The sequence below is a fragment of the Panthera onca genome, chromosome D1 (genome assembly GCF_046562875.1).
Source record: "Panthera onca isolate mPanOnc1 chromosome D1, mPanOnc1 haplotype 2, whole genome shotgun sequence".
NCBI classification, from domain to species: Eukaryota; Metazoa; Chordata; class Mammalia; order Carnivora; family Felidae; genus Panthera; species Panthera onca.
Genome location: NC_138348.1, coordinates 63,021,705 through 63,048,415, shown reverse-complemented (window position 1 = coordinate 63,048,415; position 26,711 = coordinate 63,021,705). Strand labels below are relative to the sequence as shown.

General features: G+C 40.7%; 1 protein-coding gene across 1 annotated transcript in view; it reads left to right on the top strand.

Annotated features, from left to right (window-relative positions):
* The window catches only part of TENM4 (teneurin transmembrane protein 4), a 2,903,849-nt gene that overhangs the window by 1,505,898 nt on the left and 1,371,240 nt on the right, over positions 1-26,711 (top strand). Inside the window, exon 6 of the mRNA XM_078433056.2 lies at positions 3,586-3,663. The gene's annotated coding sequence lies outside the window, so the exon portion shown is untranslated. The remainder of the gene's footprint in view (positions 1-3,585; positions 3,664-26,711) is intronic.

Below are 26,711 nucleotides of genomic sequence, written 5' to 3'. Positions count from 1 at the left end.
GCACACAAGTTTAGAATCCATTCCGATTAGTCTTTAAATCTCCCATCTTGCTACATACCAAATACATGATCTAGGCAAATCATCTCAATTTTATGGCCCATATCACCTTCATCTGTGAAATGGAGATAATAGCACCAAATTGCTAGGTTGTTGTGAGTAGTCAACTTAAGGTATTCAAAGCACGTGGGTAAATAAACAAAGAGCATTATCATGTGTGTCCTCAGATGTGATAAGGAGGACCATGAATTGTGTGGGCTGAAAATACTTTGGCAGAGTGAGTCCCCGTGTTTCAGTCTGAGAGGGAGAGACAGTGGTCTGACCCGAAGCACTAGGCTGCTGTGAGGAAAATTGAATTGTTGCAAAGTCTTTGGAAGTACAAAGTGCCTACAGCCAATTTTTGAAGGTCAAAGATTTATAGTTTGTTTGTCACAGCATCCAGGATGTAGAATAATGGTCTCTCCTTATCCCAGGCACTCGATGCTGTACATGTGGTAGTTCATTTAATACTAATCATCTATAAACTGTGATTTCCCTCGCTCTACAAATGAGGAAGCTGAGACTCAGAGATGTTAGGAAACTTCCTCAAGACCATGGAATCTGTATGTGACAGAGCTGGACTTCCGGCCAAGTAGCATGGCATCGCCAGTGTGCTGCACAGCCCGTGTGTGCAGAGAGCCCTGTGGAATTTAAATTGTTACATGTATGAGTTCGAATTCCTACTCCACCACTTACTAATTGTGCAGCCCTAAACAAGGTGTATCATTTCCCTCAGCCTCCGTTTCCTCACTTAAAAGATAAGAAGATGGTGATATGTCCTTAGAAGGGGGTGGTGACGTTTAAACAAACCAGCATATGTGGTTGGTAGGTGTGGGCCTCGTAGGTGATGCTCAGTGAAAGGTGGCTTGCCTTACCACTCACACTTGTACTGAAATCTGCTCGTGGGTCTTGACAGAGTTGAGATTTTATAAGCCTTGATGGCTGTTAATTGAGAAATAGGCATCCATGACAGGTAATCAATACGCTCATTTGGCAGTCAGGTTCCAGATGAAATAAAGCTAAACGATGATGCAATTAGCATATACAAACAAATCCCCCACAGAAGCCAAATAAACTTGACTGTCTTCTCCATCCTAATCATGCCACTGTGTTTGGAATGCATCTGGAAGGCATTTTCCCAGTAAATCTGGACCCAGCTAAATAAATAGAGATTCTTTCTTGGATGTTTGCTTTACCTGCTTTCTCCTTGGAGCTCAGTTTCCCTCCGCCCAAGGTAGACAGCACGTAGGCCTGACTGCTTAAGTGTGAAGGGCACGCTGCACACCTCACTGACAGACAGTGTCCCCTGAAATTCACTTTGTCATTTCTTTCCCGGTTCTCAGACAGAATGACAACAGCCAGCGATTTTAATGGGGAAACAGTTCAGGAGGCAGGTTCTCAACAGTCTCTGGCAAATCTTTCTAAAAACATCCTTCTCCTGTATTGCAGTGGGTGAATTACCAAACAACGAGGTGCCTGTCTCTGTGGTCACTTTCACACTAACCTCCAACTTTCTCGTCTGGTTTTCACAACTGCAGTTATTAACTTGAAAATGCATCATAACTGTCACATGCCAGTGAGCATAATAAATCATAACCTGAGCTGATTGTTTAGCTAAAACAGTAAGCCATGATTAAAAAAAAAATCCTACATCCTCTACTTATTAGCCCGGTGTCTTGGGCAAGTAATGTTAATCCTCATGCCTCTGTTTTCTATCTTTCCAAAGAGGGTGATGACAGTACCTGGCACTGGGTATGATGGGAAGGCCAAATGAGATCATTTATGTAAAGTTCTGACATCACTGGCTGGTGCAGAATAAGCTCACAATGCATACTGTAGCTATTATTGTCATTACCACTCTAAATTGTAAGTCAAAACCGAAATGAGACTAATTTGGGTCATTTAACCTTTCCATCCAGTCCTTTCTGGTAGGCTTGGGATATTGCAAAGAACATGAGCTTTAGGGACATATAAACTTGGATTCAAATTTTGGCTCTACCATTTCAGTGTGACCTCATGTAAGTGACCTAACTTCTTTGAATATCAGTGTCTTCATTTGAAAGCTTTTTACAGAGTGTATGTAAATATAAATGTCTCCTCCCAGAAATTTGGAATTTTAGCTTAAGCTAAAGCAAGAAAACTTGTGACTGTATTAACAGTCCATGACTGTTATGGACCCATGACCATCTTGACGCTAGAATGATCTGAAACTGCTTGCAAAGTAAGTAGCCAGTGATAGGACCAGTAAACTGGAAAGGGCCTCTTGGTATCATCTTGTCTACTGCATTCATTTCATGGAGACAAAAACCCCAAAGAAATTCAGTGGCTCATCTGAGATGACACAGTAGGAAAAGGCTGGGCCCCAGAGCTGAACCCAGTTATCTTACAGTGATCAATATTCCACCTCAGTCTGTCAAAGCAAAAGAACAAAATAAACAAAACACCAATTAAATGTAGATTAAAAACAAAGGTTGAAGGGAAAGGAAAGAAGGAAAGGAGGGAAGGAGGGCAGGAAGGGGAAGAGAATAATCGAAACGAAGGTGGGGCATCATTTGGAACGAATGGCAGTCCAGTGGTGCAGATTATGGTGAAGCTAACGTGATAAAGTGGTGAAGAGGGTGTGCCCAGGTGAGCCACATGGACTCGGCTCCCACCTCGGCCTCTGCAGGGCTGTGTAATCTGCAAAAGGGGACTTCACTGCTCCATGCCCCAGGTTTTTAATACTACACTCTCTATATGCCTGTTGTGAGGGCTAAAGAGATGATTGGTATAAAATTATTAGTACAGAGCCTCACGCATAGGAAACATTGAATACATTTAGCTGTTCTTATTAAATGTGAAGTTAAGTATCATTTCTTGTGGTTTTTTTTTCAATTTTTAAAGCAGCTGTTTTGAAGTCATTGAGATATTCTGCCTCCCCGCCCTTTTTAAGTTAAATGCCATGAAGCTAACACTGTGGAAAGGTGTTGGAAGTAATTACAAGAGAAGGAGAGGCTGGGGGAGGGGGCTGCAGAGGAAATAAGCACTAATACCTGGGCAGGACCTGCTAAGTATGTGTATGGCACTGTGGGGAGAACTTTTCATGTCTTCTATTTAATCCTTATCACAGGGCTATGGGGTAGGTATTGTTGTCCTCATTATACACATGATGAAAATAAAAGTCTGAGCAATTAACGTTTGACCGAGGCATTTCTGGCATAAAAACCTCTTTCCTCTCCCTTTCAAGATATAATCCCTGCCTACCAAGAATGCAATGCAATCCCTGCCTACCAAGAATTCCAAACAAGCAGCCTACATTCCCAGAAATCATTAGAAGAAAGATCCAAGAAAACCATCTATTAAGGGGTTGATGTGTGTGTGTGTGTGTGTGTGTGTGTTTTCTTTCTGGTTTTTAGGCAAGCTATTGCTGTTAGCTGTCCTGTGTCATTGCCATGAAGTACTCTTGTTCATTTTCCCTTCCTCTGTTCCCTTCTATAAACTGTGAATCACCACATTTAAAAGTAGGCAGTCTCTTAGTTTACATGTTCTTCTGTGTTTTCTCATACCCAGGATGAACAGTATTGCGGCTTACAAGAAAGCTTGAGTTATAGTTTTCTTCTTGGACATTGATGGAAACATCTGAATAAGGTAAAATCATATGCATTTTAATTACATTTTATATATGATTAAATTTATTATTATTCGCTCAAGCGTTTGTGATTTGCTTCATGCCGGTGGACAAGCAGGGGAGGGAAAAGCAATAACTGGGTGTTATTTCCCTTCTCTTTAGTCTTGAGCAAAACCCTGTGGGTTGGAAAGTGGCGTTCTCAACAGACTTTTGTTAGTAGGATCTATCACAGTGGGTGGAGGAGATTGGCATTAAAAGTGCAGATCTTCTGGGTTTGGATGGATCGGTTTTCTTCCTGTGTTTTTTGTTTTTGTTTTAAATCTTAGAAGTCCTGAGGAGAGGACTGAGTCTTTATTTGTAATGCAAAGGGAAGGTCTAGCACTTTAAAAATTCTTGCAGGTCAGATCCCCTCTCTGCTTAAATCCCCTCTCTGCTTAATAGATTTCAATCAAAAATGAGAAGAACTATATTTAAGTAAACTTAAGTACATTGTTTGTTGTATGGGAGGAAAATATTTTCCTGTATCCTCAGTTTAGTGCCTGGGGCTTATGGATTAAGTTGACAAAAGACAGATTAACAGGAGAAAAAGTTTATAGACGTGTGCAAAGCACATATACGTGGGCAATTGGGTGATGAGTAATTGAAAAGAGTTATAGATTGGGACTTGTGTGCTTAATTTAGGATGGAAAAGAGGCGGGAAGGAGAAACTTCTATAGGAAGATCACATAGGTTTCTTTAAGAAAGACAAATGGGTTTTTTTGAGAGGACAAACAGGAGATAAGAAAGTTTGTGATAATATTTGTCTCTGCAGATATGAGTGGTCTTTCTGTCTTCTTCAGACCCTAAAACTCCCCAGGAGACAGGATTTAACACAGCAGATTTACTTTTGGCCTTTCTTCTGAGAGCATACCCACCCTGAGGAGGGAATTTATGGCTGTCTTCTTTTCTCAGAAGTTTCTGCCTTTAGTCAAATAAGGGAAGATCCAAGAAGGGCAGCTTTTTTTTTTTTTTTTCATCTGTTGAATCTCAAAAATCTTCAGCTAAAAATAATCTTCATGCCAACTCTGGGGTTCAAATAGGTCCCCACACTGGCTATCAGCAGATATTCCTGCATTTGTCTTTTTTGTGTATTAGCATTTCACAGTCTGTTAACCTTTTTAGCTTAGAGTGATCAGCATTTAGCAGTGCATGTCTGAAAATACAATATCATATTTTAGCAGAAACTCATTAAGAGTTATCGGATATTCTGTGCTTTTTCATACTGTAGTCTTTGATTTCAACCATAGCTCATGTCTAAGAAAGAAAATTCCAAAGGAGATTTTGTGGTATATCTCTGTGATGGTGACATTCTTTCAGGGTGCAAAGAAGAGAGGGGTATTTAAGTTACCTCCGCTGATGGGAAATTATTTTAAAAGTACCTGGAAGAGTAAGGAAATAGAGAAAATCATCTGAGCAATAACCTGAAGAAGTGAAGAAGAGGAACAATATTCAGCATATAATAGTGACCCAGATGTATAGCCCAGACTGTTTCATCCTGCCATACCTTTGTAACTGCTGAGAACCACCTCTGACTGTAGCCAGTCTTCTGTCCTTAAAAGTCAGAAAGAGGCATAATCCTTGCCCTCCACTCAAGTTATTACAGATGTCTCTGCTTCTTCTGTCTATCTCACCACTTCTGTGCCATGCTGAAGTGCATCACACCTCCATATAACCAGTGGAGAAGGGACAGATTGAGTTGGCTTGTCACTACTCATGATGGGACATTCTAGTGGGAAAAGTCCTTGTGTGAAACACGCTGTAGGTCCCTGGCCTGTCTCATGTCCAGAATACAGCTCTTTGTCTATAGCTGTTGTACACATATATTGTCCAATGAGTTGTGGTCAGGGTAACAAATCTGCATGGCTTAAAGATGACAAAGTGAAAGAAATAGTCCTGGGCCTCTTTCTCAGGAAGGGGCTCTTGAAATATCAGGTATTTGTAGAACTCCCATTTGGGGGGTTGCTGGGTTCCTGGACTGACCAGACTACTGGCTACTGAATCCCTATGCATTGCAATCTACTTTAGGAACTTTAGAATAGCAGAATTTCCCTGGTTCCTATGTGGGGATATGACTGAAACCTGTTTGGACCAGTCTAATTCTAATTTCCATTGAATAGGAAAACACAAAGTTGGACCAACAAAGAATAAAAGGGAAGCTACAACTCTATGCTATAAGGAGCAACGTAAGAGATGACCTAAGGGGGAGGGAGTGGCACTTATGAAAGAACTTCAAAGGGATGCTTGCTTGAGAGAAGGGTCCAGGGAGTGAGATATAAATGACCCCAGGCTTTCCCATTTGTCTAGCTGTACCAAGAGATGCTGGGAATCTTTGGAAAAGCAAAGAAGGACCAATGGAATGTCCTTTTCTACATGCAACCCAGAGGTCCAGAGTCTGAGAGTAGCCAGTAAAAGACAACTTTGATAAGACCCTGGATTCATCCACCCCGAAGGACTAGAGTGGCCTCAGAAAGGAGAGACCAGAGTAGAAACACAAGAGTGAGAAATGAGTTGTGGAATTAATGAATTACTAACAGGAAAGTTGTCGTAATCCTCTTCCCTTCCTTCAATTCAACTTTCTAAAGAGCTGGAGGGATCTAAGATCGCAAATACTGCGGTTTCTCCATTTGTTCTAAAGTACGTCTCTGTAAAACTCAAATAACAGGGTATTTTTTTTCTTTCACAGAAAAAAAATAAGTTAATGGATAAAATTCTTTCATTTTAAAACTTTCCTACCCCTGTTTTCTCTTGAACCTCCGAGACCGGTTCTCATTCGGCCTTCTATGTGCACCTGCCAGTGATCAAATTAATAAAAAAGCTGAAAATGATGTTCATGGAAAGATTCAGAAATAGGTGATCGTGTTAAGTCATGATGTATTTTTTTATAGATTTGAATGACCTTACTCTGGTTTTCTGTTGCATTTTTACACAGCAATCTAGTCATAGTTTCTGCTCATAAAAGTCATACCCACTTTCAATACTGGGTTTAACTGTATCTTTTGTATGAGGGCTGTGTAACGGTCGTGGTGTTGTGTGATTTCCAGGTGTTCTGCCACCTGCACAGGGTACAAAACCACTGTTCAGGGTCATAGTTTCCATTTGTGACTCCAACACGTGGATATAATATTTGTTATTATTGATTGTGTTTCCGAGAACCTCTTTCTAAAGCACTTCATTAAGAAGAGTTCTAGGATGTAAGAGGATATATTTGCCCAGATTTACCAGGCAGAGAGCTGAGGCTTGGGATGTGATAGGCTACAGGTCACTCGATCCTACTGAGACACATGGCATACTCAAGTAAATGCCAACTTAGTGAGTTGCCCAGGATATGCAGGTGGTGACTCCCTCTTCTTGGAAACTGTCCCTAGCCAGAGGGCAAATAGATGCCCTGACACCACTCTTACAAAATGGAAGCTAAAAACAATTCAAGACCAGTTAGCCAGACCTAGAAAAGGGACTGGAGAGGTGGTCAAAAATATTCACTGAGCCCCTGGTGTATTCCTTAGGAATTAGGTCAGCTGAGGAGGAAAGTCTCCAGGCTGATCTTTTGAATCTAAAGGACCAGTTTCTGGGAGGAAGGAGCCAAGATGTGAATCATGTCAAGAAGCCTTCGAATTAATGGAATTGAACAAGAGTTCTCTACCACAGACATTTGGATGGTAAAAACCATGTTTGAATTCAGAGAGCCAGATTGCCTAGAAGGCTAATGCCAGAAATCAGATTTCCAGAAGCTACCTAGAAAGAGAGAAATTTCATCGGAGTAGCCAAACCATGGATCTCCAAACCAAAGTCCTTGAGAAATGGCCAGATGTCAAGGAACATATACCAAATACAAACTCTAAGTCTGAAGGGCAAGACTTCCTTTTAAGAAGGCAGAAAGAAAACAGCTAACATTTATGGAACACTGACTATGTAAGTGCCAGGCACTGTTCAATATTGATGCATACCAACTCATTAAAATGAAAATGGTACTAATATCATCCCTATCTTACAGATGCATAAACTAAGGCACAGAGAGTTCAAGTAATTTTTCCAAGGTCAGAGATCTAGGAAGCAGTGGAAGTGGTATATGGCCTCAGAACCCATTTTCCCAGTGGCCACTCTATATTGCCTCTGCAATTTCAAAGGGACTGGTCTACATCTGGTCTTGGATAAATGAGGAGAATCCAGGATGATTCACCCAAACAAAATCAAGTCTTTAGTTCACCTCTATGGCTGTATGTGTGTGGTCAGTGTGTTTCAGCAGTCTTCAAGTAGAGCAAGAGGGCAGACACCTCAAGGAGAAGCATCCAGTGGTTGGAAATTCTCTGCCAGTGACCTGTTGTAAATTTGGAGCTTATCACAGCTCTGATTATACATTTAGAGTGACATGCTCTCTGAACATCTCTTCTCTGTTCGAATTTCCTGCCCCTGGAATATCTGCGAGGTGGAGTGTTTGTAGGTCAGTCCTAGCAGACGCGTTTGAGGGTGGCATCTATGCAGTTCCTACAGGAGCTGAGCTGCATCTGTTCCTGTCTGCCAACATCAGAGTATTCATCGGCACTGAGCTGAGGCCAGTCCCATGGCCCCAGTGCCGACAAACAGAAGCCACGATTCAATCCCCTCCGAGCTGGTGCCAGTTGTCCTCAACCTTCAGTTGCATTTCATGGCCTTATCTGAGCACAGGGTTGGCTGAGGTGACCCTCCCTTATCCTTACGAAACAGAAGGCCTCACAAATCTTACCTTCTGCCCTTGCTCCCGGGGGGACCATCTAGCACCTGACATACTACATGCAAGTTTTTGCAACTCTTGTCCTATAAGAAAAGGCATTTGGTATTGTAGCTTGTAAGCAAAACCTATAAAGTCAGACTAGGGAGCACAGACTGATTCACCACTCCCTCCCCGCCAAGCACCACTGTAGAAAATAAAGAACCAGACAGCCCCTCCCCCACTCCCCTCCCCCCCCCCCCCCCCCCCGCCCCGTCCCCTACCCCCGCAAGCCAATGCCTCTCTTATCTCCTCAGCACTCCAGCAGACAACCTCTTTTCCCTAGAATTGTCAGGAAAGCACTGGCTGACAGGTTGTGTTATTGCGTCTGATCCCATTGGTCACATCATGTAACATCTTAACTCTTAACCTAATTCGATGGATGCAGCTTGACAGGGCATAGCAGGGATGCTGGTCTAACTCCCCCAAGCTGTGTTTAAGACCCTACCTCCCCACAGGCTACCGGAGCCTGCACAACACTCAGAGGACTTCAAGGCATATTTCTTGGCCAAAATAGGTGCAGGTGCATCAGCCTACCCTAATTGCAGGTTGAGATCCTTGGAAATAATTGTGGCCATGCTTGTTTTGTTTTAAGAAGGATTAAATCTTAAGTCAGTGCAAGAAAAAATAGTGTTTATGGTGACCCTCAGAAAGCATTTTAATTTTCTTTTTCGTATTCAATAAAATCAGCAAATAAATAAAAATGACACATGCAATAAAAAGACTGTCAATGATATTTTTCACATTTCCAATTTAAAATAGAAGGGACTTTGAGCTTGTGTATTTGTGTTACTGTGTTGTAGATTACTGTATGCTAAGACGAATTTAGTGTTTTCTGTGTCTGAACTTCATCTAGATATCCAAGGCCTTTCTGATTTTATGGGTCAGAGAGTCAGCTTCCTGGGTCCCACCTATATGCCCAAAATATGGGCTCAAAGCTCCTGTACCCCTCCAGTACCTTCCTCCTACCCCTTTGGGTATAAGGGGAAGACAGTTACAGTTACCTTTCTTTCTCTCTCCATGCTTGCTTGCAAAGGCCATCATTCTTGTTCTGCCTCTAAATTAACTCTTTAACTCTTGTATCTAGCCCAAATCCAATATTTCCTGACATCTCTGGAATCACCTAGAGAGGTAAAATTTTGAGTCCTGTCTCTGACATTCACTAGCTATGAATCCTTGGACGAGTTGCCTAACCACAGAAGCCTCAGTTTCGTCATCTATAAAATAGGGAAACACTAGTTCAGTGACATAGTATGGTTGTAAGGATTAAGTGGCATGATGAATATAAAACATGTAGCACAATGTCAGACCCACAGGACATGCTCAGAGCCAGTCCTATTTAGGAGCCATGGTTGCAGTGGTAACAATTGTGGGCTTTGGAACGAGACTCATCCAAGTTCATTTTCCACGTATATCCCCTACTGCTTTCTCTTGAGACAAAGTGAGCTTCCTTCTCTGAACCTCACTTTGCTCATATGTAATAGGGAGAATATAGTACAGTGAGCCCTTCCTGCCATAACAGGTTAAGTGGTTCATAAAAATTCAATCATATAAACCTAGCAGCTGCATTAATGAAATAACTGGGGTGAGCCTTTATAGCCTGCTGGCCAGAAGTTTAAAGAGTCCACCTGGGCAGTCAAAACCCATCCAGCTTCTGACCGTTGATTTGGTGCCCTCTTTTGGCAGTAGTCCACTGCAGCTTAAATATTAATGGGGGCAATTCTGCATCATGTGGTCGCTGGAACTTTCTGCACTTAGATGTGGCGTGTCTTGTCTCAGCCTGCTGAACCAAGAGAATGTTGGAAAGTTAGGGACCCATATTTCGATTCTCTGATTTCCAAACAGAGTTGACTGACATTGTATTGACCAACCTCCCCTCCATCTGCATAAAATGAGGAGTGTCCAATCTCTGTGTGTGTCTGAAAATAGGGATTAGGCAGAGGATGAGAGTTAATTATATATGAGTTATAATATATATGAAATTCTGATTGGTATAATGTCTATATATTATATATGTATATATATATATATATATATACATATATACATTACATATTACATATCATATGTTACATATATGAAGTTATTACCAGGGGACATTTTGTCATAGAGCTTTATTGTATCTATCTTTAAGTTTTTGTGAAGTTAAATGAGATTAACACACTGTCTCATTTCATTTAGGCTACTATAACAAAATACCACAGGCTGGGGAGCTTATAAACAACAGAAATTTATTTCTCACCGTTTTGGAGGCTGTGAAGTCCAAGATTAGGATGCTACAATGTTTGAGTGAGGACCATAGCTGAGTGCCTTTTCACTGTTTCCTCACGTGCTAGAAGAGGTCTAGAGATCTCTCTTTCATAAGGTACTAATCCCTCTCCTGGGGGATCCACCTTCATGACTTAAGTACCTCCTAAAGCCATCACCTTTGGAATTTAAGATTTTAACGTATGCATTCTGGGGGATACAGACTTTCAGGCCATAGCGTGCACCTAGCACAGTTCCTTGCACATTCTTATTGAATCAAAAGAAATGTTTTTATTGATAAAGATGTAACATGTAAATTGAAACAGAAGGTCTTGAGGTTTCCAGAAAAGTAAAAAGAAGTGAACCTGCATAATAAACCAGAATTGCATCTAATAAGAATTACAAGTTGGGAAAACATTACTGAAGTTCTATAATGTTAGAATGCTTGAAGTGGACCACCTAAAATAAATATCTACACTTCATGAAACAGATTTGAATTAAATACATATGATTAACCCATAGAATTTTTGCTTCACCAGGCTGATAGCATGGGCATGTCTCTGACCTTCACACACCTCTTTGGCAGAGATTATATGATCCTTACTACCTATTTAAGGCTTGATAGTTCATTTTCATAGAATTTCACCCGCAAGGAACTGCAAGATTCCCCCGATGTCTGTATGTTCTGGATGAGCCCTGACTGCCAGAGAAGAAGGGGCAGCTAGAATAAGAGGGAGGATCTCTTCCATCATGATCTTGTCTCTTCATCAAAAGAAAACCTGTCTTCACCAAAAGAAGGGACTGGTACTGTACTGGGTTTCCTTGGACACATTTTGGGTGCTCAAGGCACAGCCATTGTAGCATAACTTTTAACTCATTCTTTGAACAGTAGCTTGGTTCTTTTTCATAGCCCTGTTCTGGAGGCAGAAAAGTAAAAGACATGTGGAAGTCCCTAATTCCAAGGTGTTCATGGTCTAAATGAAAAAAAAACAAAAACAAAAACAAAAACAAAAAAAAAAAACAGACACATACACAAACCTTAATCCCACAGAGCAGAGAGTGGTTTGAAGAGGAAGGGGCTTAGCATCAGCGAGACCAGCAGGAGGCTCATGCAACATTCTGAATGAGAGAAGGAGGGACAGAGGTACAGGAGTGCTGGACAGGGGCAGTGGTAATAGAAATGGAGAGAAGGGGACAGAGGAAATGATTGAGCTGGGAGCACAGGGAAAGCGTAGCGAAGGAGAGAACTAAGACACTCAGAAAATCAAGGCTCTATGAAAAGAATAGCTTTGAATTTTCCAAATCAAATTGGTTGCACTTCTCCCACTGTCAGATCAATTTCCAAGGAGTCCAAGCCCCTGGTAATTCATTTCAGCACCTTTTAAGGCATGTATGGTGATCAGTTGCTTGATGCATTAAGAAATAAGCTACTGATAGGATATATGTATTTTTAAATATTGTGTTATTTCTTTACAGTCCTGAAGGGCTTCAGAAGTTGGAGGAAGCTGTGAGTCATATGCTGCCTAGTTAGGGGAGGCTGGAGGAGGGTGATGCCATTGCCAGCTGATAGAAAATCAGGTTATAAGTCCTATTTGTTTCCCTGTGTCTCCATGATGTGACATTAGGAGATGATGGCTGCAGTTACGGGAGGACATTTGTTCCAATGATGTTCATAAATACACTTTGTTAGGCAGTTCTATCGAATCCACCCGCTTTTCCTCCCCTTTTTTTAGGGCAGACTGCTTTTCAGTTGCTTGATTTCTCTCTCTGAGATGGGACTGTGCTGACCGAGAATCTGAAACTCTGTGTGTGACACGGAATGTTAAATCTACCTGCAGTATGTGTGTAGGAGGCAAAGGCAAGATGGGTGGCGAAGGGAGAGCCCAGGGAATGCTAATCCTGAAAGACAGCCTTCGCACTGGAGATGAACAGCAGCCTGGCCAGGGTGGACAGGTGGTCATTCAAGGCTGCCAGGAACGGAGAGTTGGTTATTGGCAGTTTAGGTCTCTTTTCCTTCTGGGTTCCTTCTTGTTTTTTAGATCAGTAGACATGGTGAATTCTTTCTTCTTGGAGTTCATGATGAACTTTGGGGAATAGGTCATATAGGGAAATTAAATGATCTTCCTTTATCTGTGAGCCGAGACTACCCCTACTCACCTAACAAGATTGCTGTAAGATCAAATAACATGGGATGTTTTAGCCCACTAGCTTCAGGCGTTAGCCAACCCAAGACATGATCCTGGAGGATGTCCATTTCCTCCCACACTTTCTCTGTAAATGCTGGGTACATGAGAGATGGCTCTATAATGAAACCTCTGTGGTATGTTAAAGTATACCTTAATGTGTACACGACCCCCTGGAGATCTTGTGCAAATTTAGAATCTTACTTGGCAGGTCTTTATTAGGGCCTGAGATTCTGCATTTTCAATAAGTTTCCAGGCCACATAGATGTGAATGACCCATGCACCACAGTTTAGTAGGAAGAACCTACCAGAACTGGGCAGTAGTATGTGGCAGGCAGGAGGAAATGGAGAAAAGGATTCTGCTGCAGAGTGTAGCCTTGCAAGGGAAGCTGGGTGCTTAAAAGGATAATGTCCAAAGACTATCTCCAGCTAGCCAGGTGTGGAGTGGACAAATTCCTAGAGCAAAGGAAAGTGTCCTATTCACAGGATGTGATTGTGGTGATACGATGGTACTAGTGTAGAGATGATCATGAAGCATGGGGGTCTGTATAATCATCCTTATGTGTAAAACCCTGGTTGCTCCTGATTACCTTTGCATTCTGGTCCAAATTCCTTACCATATTCCATGTCCTCCATGAGAATGCCTCTAGCTTGTCCTCATACTCTTGCCTTGCACATTCCTTTTATTTTTCTGCACATGTTATGCCTTTTGCACCTGCAGATTCTTCTGCCTGCGATGTTCTTTGCTCTCTGCTGCCTTGCCTGTCTGGCAAACTCCTATTCACCTTTCAAATTCCTTTGCAAATTCCTTCTATGAAACTTAAACATCTCCAGCCTCTATATATTTAAGTCCCTAGCTTTATTTCTCAAGAAGGAAATGATGCTGTGCTGTACGTCCTTTTTTCTGTCACTTAAGAGACCCTTGAAATCCAAATCTTTGCTTTTTTTTTAATGTTTATTTATTTATTTTGAGAGAGAGAGAGAGAGAGAGAGATTGAGAGAGAGAGAGAGAACGTGCCTGCACATGAGTCTGTGAGGGGCAGAGAGGGAATCCCAAGCAGGCTGCGGAGCCAGATTGCCGTGCTCGAACTCATGAATAAAACCCGGAAGTCATGACCTGAGCTGAAATCAAGAGTCAGAGACTTAACCGATTGAGCCACCCAGACGCCCCTGAGTCTTTGCTTTTTGAATTGCCTTTGTCTTCCTAGGGCCTCGCACAGCACAGTGCTGCAGTGAGTCACGTAGGAAATTCTTTTTAAAGAGAACAGAGGGATGGTTAGAAGAAGCAGGGTGGGAAGATTACAGCTGCTGTGGAAAAGGGCCTGTGAGCCCAGGGGGCTTTCCCCAACAAAGTCTGGGAATAGAACAGGGAGGACCTTCTTCTGGTAAGAGTGGCTATGCACTAAGCAGGGTCAGTCTGCATGCACACTGTGCAATGTGGGCAATGGGAGCATCCTAGGTGACAGGGGATGAGACTATCACTGGGTAAAAAAGAGAGTGGTGCTCTGTAATTTTCTGAAGTGCTTGTTCTCTGAACCACTGCCAAGCCCACTTTAACCACTCAGGTTCTTTGAGGACAGAGAGCCGCCTTTTTCTCCCCGAGACCCTACCCTCACTTAGGACATATAATAACTAGGTAAGGCCAGTGCTGAATTCAGGAGATCCTGCATAGCATTTGGGACAGAGGACATAAACTTGAGTTTCATCCAGTTATGGAGAACTTACATTACAAAAACAGAGAGGAGACATGCGGTCTTCTCTGCCTGAATTCTACCTTCCGAATCCAGGGCTGGCTTCCTCTGTCTCTGCTTTCTTTGGGGTCATTGTCCATGGCTAGTTTTCCAAATGGGCAGCCCGAGCTCTTTATTCTGGAGTCCGTGGTTGAAAACATACCAACAGCTCTCCGTACGTAAGGGTTTATGTATAGTGTTTTGGCAGCACTATTTTGTCAAGCAATTTGTGTTTCCAATTGTTGGAAAACACTTCTATATGGACCAGGTAAGGAAGTGGACTCTAGACATGAATCCTAGCCCTGCCATATGCAAATCATATGAGTCAGAGTACTTGGACTGTCTGTACCCAGATTCTTTTTTTTTTTAATTTTTTTTAATGTTTATTTATTTTTTGAGAGAGAGACAGAGCATGAGTCGGGGAGGGGCAGAGAGAGAGAAGGAGGCACAGAATCCGAGGTAGGCTCCAGGCTCTGAGCTGTCAGCACAGAGCCCGAGGCGGGGCACGAACCCACGAATCGTGAGATCATGACCTGAGCTGAAGTTGGCCATTCAACTGATTGAGCCACCCAGGTGCCCCAGTACCGCAGATTTTTTATGTAGAATATGGGAATAACAATCCCTACCTCAAGGGGGTGCAGTAAGAATTTTTAAAAATATAATTTTATTTCTGTTGCTTTTGTTTCTTTTTTCATAATAACCCATGACAATAATATTACCTTAAACATTATTAAAAAGTAACTTGTGGGGTGCCTGGGTGGCTCAGTCGGTTAAGCATCCAACTTTGGCTCGGGTCATGATCTCGCGATTCGTGAGTTCGAGCCCTGCATCAGGCTCTGTGGTGACAGCTCAGCGCCTGGAGCCTCCTTCAAATTCTGTGTCTCCCTCTCTCTCTCTACCCCTCCCCCCACTCACACTCTGTCTCTCTCTGTCTCTCAAAAATGAATGAACATTAAAAATTTTTTTTTTTGAAAAAGCAACTTGCTCCCTCAATTGGTCACTTGGTTCCACTTCTGGCTGACTCAACCATATATTGAACCATATATTGAAATATAAGTTTACCATATAAAAATGTCTTGGTCCTAGAAAAGAGAAAGATGTAAATATCAATGCACTGGAAGACAGAACCCCAAAACAGACCTAAAATCTGTACCAGGATATAAAGAGTAGTGACCTAACACATGTACGTGCATGACATTTATAATAAGTCAGTTACAAAACCGAGATTGATACGTTTATAGACAAAATGGCCAATGGGGATATTAAAGAAGAAATTCAAAGGAAAAAAATTGTGGCCAGTAAGTATATCATAATCTTCTCAGCCTCACTTACTATTTTTTTTTTCATACAAGGACACTGGCACTTAGAAGAGGTAAGTAATGTCAAAAATCACTCAAAGAGTAAGTGGAACCTGGAACCAGTATGAACCTGGTTTCTCTTTTAGTTGCTTGTCTTTAAAGAATGTTTTCTTGTTGATGTTATTTTTGTCTGTTTTGCTTTTCCAAATAAAAAGTTTTATGAACTTCTTGGGTTTTAAAATTAAAGCAAAACAAAATTTGAAATTATGTTAGAATATTTACTGGAATTGTGTGAAATGTATATATTAAAATAAAAAAATGGAACACTTAATAACGACAATTTTGTTGTTTATATATCCATCTCTTTTTCTTTAAAGTAAAATGTCTGTTTACTTCTATGCCAAGAAATATTCTGGGTACAAGTGACAGAGAAATGTAACCCGTGTCCTCAAGCACTTTACCAATGCAGGGGGTAGACAGATATATAAATAGACAGTCTTAAAATCAGCTTTGTTGAGTATAGCTACTTATAGTAAACATGTTTTGTTAATTCTAGCAAATACTGTCTGATTTATAAAATGCCCTTGGTGGGTAATCATGCCATCTGCACATAATAGAGATTTACAACATTTTATCTAAAATCCTTAGGGCCAGATATGTCTTATAATTTGGAATTTTGAGTGGTAATATGGTGCATATTCCAGAGATTACATAATACCCCTAGCAAGGTCTGGGGAAGAAGCCCATAATCAAACATATTAATATTTCTGCAGCAGTATAAACATTCACACTACGTGGTTTTACAGCAGCTGAAATCAGTTTGTGTATCAAATGAGTGAGGCAAAATGCTCAGTTTTGGGGCTCCTGGGTGGCTCAGTCAGTTAAGCGGCTGGCTCTTGGTTTTGGCTCAGGTCATGATCTCATGGTTCATGAGTTCAAGCCCCATGTGGGTTCTGCCTTGATAGTGCAGAGCCTGCTTGGAATTCTCTCTCTCCCTCTTTCCCTGCCCCCCCCTCAAAATAAATAAATAAACTTAAAAAATGCTCAGCTTTCAGAATATGTTGGATTTCAGAATTGCAAACAAGACTTATGGATCTATGATATTTTTTTTTCTTTTTAATATGTATTAATTTTATTTCTCTGTCTTTTTGCATGCACCAGCTAGACCTATTTAAATAATGTTAAACAACAATGGGCAGAGTGGTCAGACTTGTTTTATTCCTAATTTAGAGATCTGTGTCTGATGCCCCTAAGAAAGAATCACTTGGCTGAGGGTTTAAAATGGGAATATTAAACATATTAAGGAAGAATTATTTTATTCTAACTTGAAAAATGAAAATGTTAAATTTCATCAAATGCAGTTAGGGGATGTTGAAATAATTATCTACTTTTATTTTTTATTATTAGCCTACTGATAAATTTCTATTGCATTATTCAGTTTTCCTATATTGAAACTGGGTGTATTCCTATTGGATTATTGAATCAGCAATATTAAGTTGTTAAACTGAGTTTTGAAGCAGTTAATTTACAGTTTTGAATTTATGTTCATGGTTTAGATTGTTTTATTTTCCTTGTTTTCTGCATAATATCTTACCACCTTTGGGGATCAGGATCCAATATGCCATGTGGAATGAATTGGGTACATTCTCCATCTTCCACTGTCTAGAATATATTAGGATGGATGTATTTATGTATCTCTCTTTTTTTTGTATTTATGTATCTCTTGAATACTTTTAATTTAATCACTATTAAATCTCTCAGGATCTACTGTCTTTTGGGCAAACAGTTGTCAAAGAGCTTCCCATGATTCTTCCTCAGTTCTTGGTTTGTTCTGATTTTCTATTTCTTCTGTAACTTTTCCAAATTTGATTGTCTTCTATTACATTGGGAAGATTAGAAGTTAGAGGAGGTATTCTTACCCTGCCCAGCTGTGAATGTATATGTCTTTGCATTGTGGAATTTCTGAGGGTTTTTATTTGCTCTTTTAATTGTCGTGTGTGTGTGTGTGTGTGTGTGTGTGTGTGTGTGTGTGTGTATGTGTGTGTGTTTTGTTGTTATTCTTTGTTTAGTTTTGTTTTTTTAACTTGAGATTTCATTATAAAAGAGATTTGATTTGGGCCCAATTGTTCATCAATTTATTTTTCGCTGTGCTATCTTTGAAATTATGCTTTTAAGAATAATTGGGTTCCCAGAAAATCACTGCCTGAAAGAACATGAGACATCATCTGGTCTAGTCTATTGATTTTAGACATGGGAAAACTGAGGTCTCAGCTAGTAACATAATTTACACAAGTTACAGTGTCCAGAACAAAACCAAGCTCAACTTAGCTAAGAAATGCCTTTTGGAAGCACGCATAGCAATGGACCATCATACAAATATTTCCCTTCCTTGCTCACTTCAGAGCCACTGCTTACTCCTGGATCCCAAGCATGATGCCCTCCACTGTGTGTAGATAGGAACACAAGAGCAGCATGGTGTCCAGCAGCCCGATGGATGTGGCTGCAAGCCTTTTAGCTCTTGTCTCCAGGGATAGGTGATCAAATCAATGAAACTCCTAGACACAGGCATACAATAAAAGGAAAGGCAGGAGCAATCTTAAGCACTGTCAGTGATCCTGAATTCTTCCTTCAGTTCACATCACTTGTATTCATATGAAACATTGCCCCAAACCCATTTGAGGGCATTACTTATTTGTTTTATTATTCACATAAAAATTACCAAAATATGAAACAGTAAAGCTTTGAGTTAAAGGAGTGAGAACTGTATTGTGTGGAGAAAGATCGATCTCATCAATTATGAAGATGGCTGTTTATGTTACACTAGATGTTATTACCTGCCATACTGTATACTAACCATGAAATCATGTTATGGCCAAAGCAGGTGTGGGTTCTGATACTCACTCTTGCCTCTATCAATAAACATGACAAGGATGGCCCTTTACTATATGAACGTTCAGATATAGAAAACAAGTCAGTGAGTTAATCTGCTTCTCCAAGAGCTGGACTTAATGAAACTTCTTTTTTTTTTTTTTGTTTTTTACCATCTCCACTTGAGGCCTGATTAAATAACTTTTGTTTTTAATTTTTTTTTTCTGGGCGCTGCAAATCATCATGCCTGTTTCTTCATGCATAACGGATATACAAAACAAAATAAACTTGCAGTGCTGAAGAACATGAATCAGGAATAGAGATGCTGATCTCCTGTCCCAGGAGTCTAGGCCAGCGTAGTCAGACAGGCAAGGCTTAAAGGGCAGAGAGATTATCTGAAGGATGGGAGAATGAAGCCCTAGTGGACAAATGTGTAAGGAAGCCCTCCTCTGGGAAACTTAGGGTATTGAAGTGTTTTTATTTTAAGTTTATTTTTATTTTTTTTGAGAGACAGAGAGCCAGCAGGGGAGGGGCAGAGAGATAGGAAGAGAGAGAATCCAAGCAGGCGCCACACTGTCAGCACACAGCTGGACGCAGGATTTGAACTTCATGAACCATGAGATCATGACCTGAGCCGCAATCAAGAGTTGGACGCTTAACCGACTGAGCCACCCAGGTGCCCCTACAGTTTTTAAAATTTGAATCTGACAATAGTTTGAAGTGTTGTGCCCAGAGCAGGAAAAGGGGGGCAACACTGAGAAGATCAAGATGTCCATAAACAGAGTCCAAGTTTACAAAAAATAAAAAAAATTAAAAAAAATATTTTGTGATGGATAGGTATTAAATGATGTAATGAGTATAAAGCACCTAGCATCAGGGCATGGCATATAGTGCTCAGTAAATGTTGGCCATTATTAGAAAATAGATTTTTAAATGTCTATCTCTGTTCCTTTAAAACTTAAAAATAAAAAAAAAACTGTACATTGTCTTCCTTTCCATCATCAACTCTTGTCAGCTAATACTGACAAAATATTTTCCAAATCTGGTTAATTTTCACCACACCCAGGACTTCCTTTTGGAACTGCCATCATCTTTCAGTCACAGTAGCTCCCAAATTGGTGTCTCCATTAGCACTCTCGTCCCTGCAGTGTGCCCATCACCCAGAAAAATCATCCAAGTCCCTTCTTTTCTCAGGCTAGCTCCATGGCTTTCTAGTACACTCAGCAGGTGACACTACCAGGGCTGTGAGGCCGCCACATGATCTGTACTCTGGCCACCTGTCTAGCTTCCTCTTCTATCACTGCCCCTCTCTTACTCTACTTTTCTAGCAGATCTTCAAGGAAGACAAACTAGCTCCTACCCTAAACCCTCTGCACTTGCTTTGTCCTCTGCCATAGCTATTCTCCTGATATATCATCCAGTCTCTTCTTCCAGTTTGTATTCAAACAGAAGATTCTTTGGGAAGATTACTCCATTGGCTCCAGTACCTAAAATCATACCTTCTCTTCCTTCTCCATCCCTTTGCTACCTCCCCCACCCACACACACACTGTCCATTTCTTTTTAACCTGAAGATTTACTATATACATTTATTGATTTTCTAGTTTGAAGCATGTTCCTCCTATAAGATGTAAACTCCACACAGGCAGAGATTTTATCTGTCTTCTTTACTACTATGTCTTCCAGGATGTGGTACCCTAAAATAGGTGCTCACTAAATATTTTTAGATACATGAAAGAATACAAAGGTTTTTTTTAAGGATTGTATTTGTATTTGGAATAGCATGCCAAATACATACAATAAAAGTACAACAACAAAGAGGGGGATGTAAATGTTAGAAGAAAAAATGTTGGCAAATAAAAATTAAACTAGTGTGAATAATTTTCCATGAAGTTTGTTTCATAATCGTGGTTTTGTACACTTGCTAGATCAGTCATATACTTGACTTTGTCAACACTTATTGCCAACCCTCTGTGCATCAGGGGATTTCAAATTCATGGTATATATATCAACCAACTCTGAGGAGTTGATATTATTCTGCCCTCTATTTATCAGAGAGGAAGACCAGAGCTCAGAAAGCCATGGTTACTTGTTTACCATCACTCAGACAGTGGATCCACAATATTTAAGTAAGGATGTTAGTAACACTGAAGCTCAGGCTTTCCTGTGTCCACGAACACATTTTGAAAGATTTTACCCCGTCTCTGCTGCTTTCGAGCTGTGTGACATTATTCTGATCAGTTGCCCCCTCTGATTTTGTTTCCTTTGTAAGATGGAAGAAAGCAGATTTAGTCTGCTTATCTGAAAAAGTTGGTGCCCATTTAGAGGAATCAATGAATGTGAAACACTGAGTAATGAGGTTAGCTATGTGTACCACTTCAGGGAGAAAAATCTTTCTGTAGTGGGAACACACTGAGCCAATGGAGAAAGGGAAGCTGAGAAGAGAGGCTAATGAGAAGATGTTGACACTGATTGAGGTTTGTATCCAGCCATTCCTTCTTTTCCAACCATTGCCAAATAGTAAATCCCCCGATTTGACTTATACTGGCAAGGCAGCTGTCACTCACAATATTAAGTTGCGTGGTTAACACAGACCTCCTCACTGACCTCCTAGGATCCCTGCTGATAGAGCCCCCATCACACGGGAGGCCTTTATGCTTACTCCATTTGTACACTTTTTTTTCGATCTGTACACATTTATAGCATCTATGTGACAGTATGGTTCAGGAGAGTAATTTTGAAAAAGACCGAGTGTCTGCCCTCAAAGAGCTCCAACATTAGCACATGGTGAAATGACATTTGAGAAAATTATATTTGAAATGAGCCCTGAAGGATAAGTCAGAGTCTACACCACCTCTGATCTGTTTACACAGACCTCTCTTTAAATCAGACTTTAATACCCTTTGCAAATTCAAAGTTTTAGATAATGTTCCTAGAGGGAAAAAATGGCATTTCAGGTCAAATGGTCATGTTAGGCTCACAAATACATATTAAGAATGTCATATAGGGGCGCCGGGGTGGCTCAGTGGGTTAAGCATTGGACTCTTGATTTTGGCTCAGGTCATGATCTTGTGGTTAGTGACTTTGAGCCCCACCTCCAACTATGCATTGACAGTGTGGAGCCTGCTTAGGATTCTCTCTCTTCCTCTCTCCCCCACTTGTGCTCTCTCTCTCTTTCTCTCTCTCTCTCTCTCTCTCTGAAAAATAAGTAAATAAATTTAAAAAAATGCCATATACCTTGCAGTGTTACCTGTCCCTGAGTATATACTCTAGGGAAGTGATTTTTAACCTTTTGAGAACTCATAGACATCTCAGAGAAACCAGTATCTTCCTTTCCACAGAAAAATGTACACATAAAAACTTTGCATACAACATCATGAGTTTCTTGGCACCTGACTGAAATTCCTACCGTGCAAAATGAACCAATGACTCTTTCAGCAGCCTTCTCTTTGAGGTAAAGACTCCTCTGAAGCCCACCCACGGGAAGGTGCTAAGTGCCTCTGTTGATAGGATCATGGCAGAAATGATGGGTGACTTGCTAAAGAGCTTCACAAATATGGTTTACCATCTATCCCCTGATGTCGTGAAGTTACACCTCACTAGATGAAGTTCTTAAGGAAAACAAGCCATTCAATTTGACTTGTGTTTGCAAGAGTGGGTCATTCTCCAAAAAACCAGCATCTAGCTCTGGAGTCTTTCTATCAAACAAATGTTGAGTTATGCAGACACTATCTGTAAGGCATTATGCATTTCCTCTCCACTACTGCACAACATGCTTCCTAGCCATAGTTATTGAATTAATCAATGACATTTTATTTTTATTGCACCATTCTGGAAAAGCCACTCATACCCCTTTCCAGTAATACTGAAAAGAAAAAATAATCCATACCACCCAATTAAGAATAAAACATATGTCTTCTCGATAACATCTGAGTAGTGGCAGATGCAATGGCCATTGGCTTTTGAAGTTACTCAACATTAAAGGCAAGATAGACTGTCAGGGTAATACTTGTAAGCAGATAAGTTTCGTTACAACCACTAAAAATATAAAGGGGGGGAGAAAAAAGAAAAGAAAAGAAAAGAGAAGAGAAGAAAAGAAAGAAAGAAAGAAAGAAAGAAAGAAAGAAAGAAAGAAAGAAAGAAAAAGGGAGGAAGGAATGAAGGAAGGGAAAGAAAGAAGGAAAGAGAGAGAAAGAAATAAAGAAAGAGGAAGGAAGGATGGGAAGAAAGAAAGAAAGAAAGAAAGAAAGAAAGAAAAGAAAGAGAAAGGAAGGAAGAGAGAAAAGAAAGAAAACATTAAAACAGTAAGAGGTCTCAGATGTCCTCCTGTCTACAGCCAGAAGCAATAATAATAACATGCATTTATTGAGCACTTTCCTTTCTACGAGTTCAAAGAGCTGTACCATGTAATATTTAATTCACCCCTACCATAGCAGTCTGATTTATGACTGCTCTAGGGCCCAGGGCTTGAGAAAGAAAGATCACTCATCAATGGTCTTGGCTGATTAAAGTTGCTGAGGGCATATTTCCTGGCATTAGAATAGAGAGAGATCTAAAATCTAGAATGGGGGTGGGGTGGGAGGATAGATGTTGTTTGCTAACATAGAGTGAGGGCACAATGTCAAGATGAAGCCGTCCCAGAGGAGGAGAGCCCACCAGGAACTCTCCTGAGTGGCATGACCCTGTGAGTAGGCCCAGGATTAGGCGGGCATTCCCAGCCTTTAGCTCCATAAACTCTATCTGGTTAGTGGCCCATCGCTGATGTAACTCAAATGACTTTCTGGACTATGACCCAACTCATAAGGCACAAATTCAGGTTCAACCAGAATACCTATCAGTATATTCACTTAAATAGCAAATATATGCCTTTAAGTGACTTACCAGCAATGTTTGCTCACCAGACATCTGTCTGGTTTCCCAGTTTCAAAACAACAACAAGAACAGCAAACAAACAAACAAATAAACTTGGGGACTGAAGCAGTGGTTATTTAATGTGCATGGGATCATATCAAAGGGATTTTTTTTTCTGTTCTTTGAAGTCAATCATAGATAGACTCTCTCCTTCTTCATCCCTACCCCTTTCTAGCCCCCTCCATTTTTCACTCATATATACAGGTCTTTGACATATGATTTTCTCCACCTATAATACTCTCTCACCACACACACACACACACACACACACACACACACACACGTCTTGCCAACTCCTGTCATTCCTTAAATATCACCCTAGGAAGTGTTCTCTGAGGTCAAATTCCAGGCTAAATTTCAGTATGTGCTCCCACAGCTCTGCACACTTCTCTCCTCATCATCAGAATTTATATATGCTTATGATCCAGCACTTAAAATGTGGTGTAATAGTTAACTTATATTTCCCATGACACCGTAAGTTCTCTGCGGACAGAGGTGAGTAGCATCTTGTTCATCATTCTTTCCGTAGCACCTAACAAGGTATCCAGCATATTTTGCAAATACTGAGCTCTTCATAACAACACAAATTACAGGCTAACGTGTCTACAGCATTCAAATGTAGCAGACACTGTAGTAAGCATTTTGCATGTATTAGTTTATAAACTCTCCACAACTTGCATTTATATGCTATGGTCAGCATTTTCAGAAGAAGAAAAGTGAGTATCCCAGAGATGGTCACTAACTTAGTTTGAGGGTTCCAGAAGCAAACCCCGAACATAGGATTCAGATGCAAGTTGACTCGTGAGATGATCCCAAGAAACCTCTTTGGGGAATTGAGGACATAAGATGGGAAAGGGAAACAGCCAGGAAAGGGTGCATTATCCAGCCAGAGACCACTGTGGGTAACTAGAATCTAATCCCACTGGGAAAGTGGGATTAAGGCAGTCAGTACAACACATACCTGAAAGTTATCTCAGCAGACTAAGCACTTTGGGCTATTTATATACCACCTTCCATGAGTCATTGGTTGAGGCCTGCTAAGGGTGGGTTTGAGGGACATGATTCTCCAGTTTTGCTGGCCTGCTGTTCTCGCCAACAAGCAGTTTGAAGGCACGTATAGTGTATTATAGTGGGAAGCGCACCCATTGATATGAGAGGAGTTCCACTCAAGGTCCCACTTTTTTTGTCAGGAATAATATTGGGACATGAACCTGAGTCTGTTGTTGGACTTTAAAGTGTATGCTTTTGATGACCATTTCTATACACATGTGTTAAAAAAAAAAGTAAAGAAAAAGGAAAACCTAAACAAAATGAAGAAATGAAGATTGTCACAAAAGATTTTTTACTGGAGCTAAGGTAAGGTTTCATGAAGCTTCTCTGTGTAGTAACTGGAATGTTCATGTTGTTTGGATTCAGTGTCTCTCCTTTGGGATTGCTGCACCACTCTGTCAATTTTCTTTCTCTTTATACTTCCTCTGGTAAGGGGACTCCTCCACTTTGATGTTCTATATTCTTTTTCCAGATATGATAATGTACTGATTTGGGAGCAATCACATCTTGACCTATCCTGAGAGTCATGATGTTTCTATGGTGACCACCCATATATCAGCTCTCAGCTGCTATGCATTGATTTTCTTGGTCAAAAGCTCAGATATCTGAGGGCACAGCTTACAGTGGCCAGAAAGCCCTGTATTCTGCCCATATGTTTCTTCTTTATTCTGTCTCTTTCATACACATCATCTCATTCCATGTCATTTCCAAAATTAATTTGCAGCCCTAAATTTAATCAGTCTATTTTGCTGGTGTGGGGATGGCTCACCTCTTATAATGTAATAGCTTTGTTTTGAGAAGAGCTGGTTGTTAATTCAGCTTTTGTCAATCAAATCCTTTTGTAAAACAAAGAATTATCTCCTACAGGTTATAATCGCAGCCACACTATTAGCCACGGTTTGTATGCTTTCTCCACTTCTATTAGTGAAATAAATCCTTTCATTCATTTCAACAAATATTGATGAAGTATCTACTGTGTGTCAACCACTGTGGTGGTGACCGAAACACGAATAAGACATGCCTCTTGTTCTGAAAGTCTAACAGACATAAGAGTGCGATGTCAGTATGCAGTGATACGTGGTATCATAGAGTTAAACATAGAGTGGTATAAAAAAAAAAACATGTACAGGATAAAGCAGGGAGACTACAGAAAGGGCAAGGAAGTCAGAGAGATTATAGACAGGACATATCTGTGACATTAGGCTGAAAAAACCAACTCTTGCAAAGGTCCTAAAGTGTAAGCATGCATATTTCATTCAGGTAATTTCAAAATTCCATTTGATCAAAGAGAAGGTTGGAGGGTAGGTATATTGACCATTCTCGATTTGCTCTCCCCCTTCCCCACCACAGATGCATCAGCTCAGCTCTGTGCTATGAGAGGCCCACCTCTCAGATGACCTTTGTAACTTGGGCTAATTCCTTACTGAGAGCCTGGTGGGTTAAATACAGACTTTTTCCTCAAGCAAGAAGTCTGAACTTTATTCTACAGGCGAGTGACATTTCAAAGTGTCTCCCATAGATGAGTTGGATTAGGGGGAGGGAATAAAACAGAGAACAAGGGATAAATAAGTGCTGTTTGGGTTCTCCACCTGAACCTCAACTGAAACAACTGTGCTCATAGCTGCTTTAAGGTGAGATTTATGAAGTAGAATTTGCCCAACAGTGGAAGGAAGGAAGGAAGGAAGGAAGGAAGGAAGGAAGGAGGGAGGAAGGAAGGAAGGAAAGAAGAAGAAAGAGAGGGAAGAAGGGGAGGGAGGGAAGATGGAAGAAAGGAAGGGAGGGAGGAAGGGAAGATAGCATGATAACTTGGAGGCATAGAATTTGAAAGGTTTTTACACAGGGAGTGAAATGATCATGTTTGTGATTTAAAAAGAACCTTCTGTCAGAAGGTTAGGGCATGAAATGGAGGATGTGAAATTAAGAAAGGGAGACCAGTGAGGAGGCTAATACAATTCTCAGGTAGGAGGTGATGAGACCCAATCTAGGAGTGGATATGTGG